This window comes from Papio anubis, unplaced genomic scaffold (assembly GCF_008728515.1).
Source record: "Papio anubis isolate 15944 unplaced genomic scaffold, Panubis1.0 scaffold2242, whole genome shotgun sequence".
In the NCBI taxonomy this organism is placed as follows: Eukaryota; Metazoa; Chordata; class Mammalia; order Primates; family Cercopithecidae; genus Papio; species Papio anubis.
This window is the reverse complement of record NW_022162287.1, coordinates 1-3,294: the sequence shown is the minus strand read 5'-3', so window position 1 is coordinate 3,294 and position 3,294 is coordinate 1. Positions and strand designations below refer to the sequence as shown.

Sequence of the window (3,294 nt, the reverse complement as noted above, 5' to 3'; positions counted from 1 at the left end):
AACTTCTATGTGTAGGGGCCACCCTAGGTGATATCCAAGTCCCTGTTGTAAAGGTAAACTGAGGCTGGAGCCAAACCGGGAATGAAGACACAAGGCAAATGGCGGTGAGAATATGCTATTGGGACTGCTTGGTGAGTTTCCTCAGTCAAAGGTCTTGAGTGAGAATTAGCTGAGGGGCTTTTTATAGCCTGAAGTGAGGGAAGCTGGTTGTGCAAACAGGGCCTGGGGGTCTTGAAACTACTAGGGCAGGTGTTGAGTAAAGTCATGAGGAAGGGATCTTTTTGTGGAAACTATCAACCCGAAACTGCTGTTTAGGAACTTATGGAATCACCGGTGTTGAGCTCTTGAGACCATGGGGAGTGTGGTTGCCCTAGCCAGAACTCTGGCCTTGCTGTAAGCCTACTTGGTGTGTGTACAAGGGTGAAGGGAGTCTTGAACAAAAGGCCTGCTACGCCGGGTAACGCCGCCATGTTGGGTCTAGATTCCTGCCTAACACCTGTGATCACAGGTCCTGGTGGGACAAGGTTCTACTGAAGGGCCAAGGACAATGGAGCAGCAAAGATGACCCAGCTGAGTAGTGACCACACTTAAAGTTCATGGTGACCTGAGGCACCCGTACTGGCCCATCTAGTCTCCTCCTCTGCAACAAATCAACTGAAACGTGTATATGGGAAGGTTCTCATGTCTTCCATTTATTTTGTCTCTCAAATTTCAGGAATCTTCTCCTTTAATTAACCCATCAACCTCTCTTGGAAATAATTTGAAAAAGTAAATTTATACTCAGATTCTAATTTTAATAGGGAAGCAAGAAGTTACAGCTCAGTGCACCATAAAGTTGAGACAGAGATGGAGACATCCCAGCCCCATTTCTGGAACAGGAAAGGTGTTTGGGGAAGGAATGCAGGTCAGCGTGGGGAAGAGGGTCATGGTGGACATGGGGTTGGGCTGGTCTCTCCACCTCCTCAGATTATGCCTACAGGAACACAGAGACATTCAGATGCCTTTGCAGAAAAAGAAGTCAGGGTTCTTGAAGTCACAAAGGGAAAGAGTTAACAAATCTTGCCACTCAGTCCCACACAGGGCAGCTGTCTCAGACTGCAGAAAAACATTCATGAACAAATTCATATCTGTCACAGTGAGGGGTGACACTTGAAACAGCCCAGCACATGCTCAATACATCCAAGTCAAAGAAACTTCATGGCACAGCTGTGTCCACTGTTCCCTGCAACAACCCACACACATCAGGCCCCCAGGGTCTCACATTTACAAGCTGTGAGAGACATCAGAGCCCTGGACACTGTCACTGCCTGGGGTACAACAAAAACAGGACCTGGTCAGAGCCCACAGGAGATATGGCCAGAGGGAGGAAAATGTGCCTGAGTAGGCTCCCCATGGGCTCCCACAACCACAAAGATCAGTCTCAGGGATCAGCCTCCTTCATACTTACTTGCAGCCTGACAGTAGCTCCCTCCTTTTCTATCTGTGGGAAGAAAATGTCCTTTGAGAGGTCAGAAAGGTGGCAGCACCATGAGGCCCTAGAGGAAACTCCTAGTCTTGGACCCCAGAGAAGTTTCCAGAAATGTGTGACTGCAGACCCAGGGCAGGATAAGGGAAAACAAGGAAAGCAGATTTGGGTCCTGGACTAACTGCCCTGCTAAGGTCTGTCCTTAGCCAGGGACCTTCCCCTGACCTGTGATTACTGGGATCAGGTCCCCATCACTACAATCATCAAGGTGATAAATCTGTGCTTCTTTGTCACATGTGCTTTACAAAAGAGTAAGTGCTGGCACACAGGGCGTAGGCTGGGTCGGCCCATGAGTGTAGATGGTGCTTCCCAGTAACCAGGCAGGGCATTTCTACCTGGGGCTTGGAACCCTCAGTGGGACAAAAAAACTCAGAGCTCTTCTTCCTCCACAGCACAAAAGTGACCACAGCTTCAGTGACAACAGCTGCAAAGACAACCAGTCCAGCAATGATGCCCATGATGGGGATGGTGGGCTGGAAAGACTGCTCTGGGAAAGGAGGGGAAGGTGAGGGTCTCTGACCCCAGGCCCCACCACCGACCCTGTTAAAGGTCTCCAGAGGGGCTCCTGCTTTCCCTAAGAGACATGATACCTCCATCTCCCTCCTTACTCCATCTCAGCATGAGGGGCTCAGGCAGCCCCTGGTGCTGCACATAGCACGTGAATCTCTGCTCCTCTCCAGAAGGCACCACCACAGCTGCCCACTTCTGGAAGGTTCCATCCCCTGCAGGCCTGGTCCCCACGAGCTCCACGTCGTGGGTCTGGTCCTCACTCTCCCGCTGCCAGGTCAGTCTGATCTCCACAGGGTAGAAGCCCAGGGCTCAGCACCTCAGGGTGGCCTCATAGTCAAAGACAGGATGGTGGGTCACGTGTGAATTGGGGGGGTCTGAAAGGAAGAGTCCGAAAACTCAGGCACTTTGCATCTCTCGTGGGACACTCCAGCAGCACCAGTATGTGACCGTCCTAAGAATGAACCAGATACCTGGCGCGGGGGGTGGTGGGGGCGGGGGGAGGGAGCACAGAACTCAGACACCAGCCTGGACACGGGCACCTGGGATAATCTCCTCATCCTTGGAAAGTTCTAATCTCTCAGCGGGGGAGCAGGGACTTCCGATTCTGACCTGAGTGAAGGCCAAAGGACTCAGAGGAGCTGGAGTCAGACCCCCACACACATTGAGTGTGAGGCAGAGAACAAGGCCTGAGGGGAAAGGTCCTGGTGCCTAAGACTGCTGTGGGGTCAAAGGGAACTCCTGATCAGTATTCCAGGGATTGTCTTCCCCTCCACTCCCTCAGAGACTTCATCCCTTAATTGTCCCAGAGAGCAGGGCGGGCCCTCAGAGTCACTCTCTGGTACAGGATCTGGAAACCCAGGAGGATTCCTCTCCCTCAGGACCAGAGGGAGGGCGTATTCTAGTGTTGGTCCCATTTTCCTCCTCTCCTTGTGCTAGGCCAGCCTGGGAGGTCTACAGGAGATCGGGGAGGCGCCCCATGGCCCCTGGTACCCGCACGATGCAGCATCTCCTTCCCATTCTCCAGGTATCTGTGGAGCCACTCCACTCACGTGCCCTCCAGGTAGGCTCTCCTTCGTTCAGGCGCTTTGGCCGCGTCACACTTGCGCTTGGAGATCTGAGCCACAGTGTCCGCTGCGGTTCAGGAGCACAGGTCCTCGTTCAGGGCGAGGTAATCCTTGCCATCGTAGGCGAACTGTTCACACCTGCGGAGGAGGCGCCCGTAGGGCCCCAGGTCGCAACCAATCATCCACTGGAGGGTG

The 3,294-nt window shown here is 53.0% G+C and overlaps 1 pseudogene across 1 annotated transcript; it reads right to left on the bottom strand.

Annotated features, from left to right (window-relative positions):
* Positions 1-670: 670 nt before the first annotated feature.
* Positions 671-3,290, bottom strand: LOC101012036 (annotated as a pseudogene). Its single transcript, XR_004181398.1, has 5 exons — positions 3,026-3,290; positions 2,134-2,409; positions 1,861-2,012; positions 1,448-1,480; positions 671-1,095 (listed from the first exon to the last, which is right to left on the bottom strand). The product of XR_004181398.1 is annotated as a patr class I histocompatibility antigen, alpha chain G-like (transcript).
* Positions 3,291-3,294: the final 4 nt, after the last annotated feature.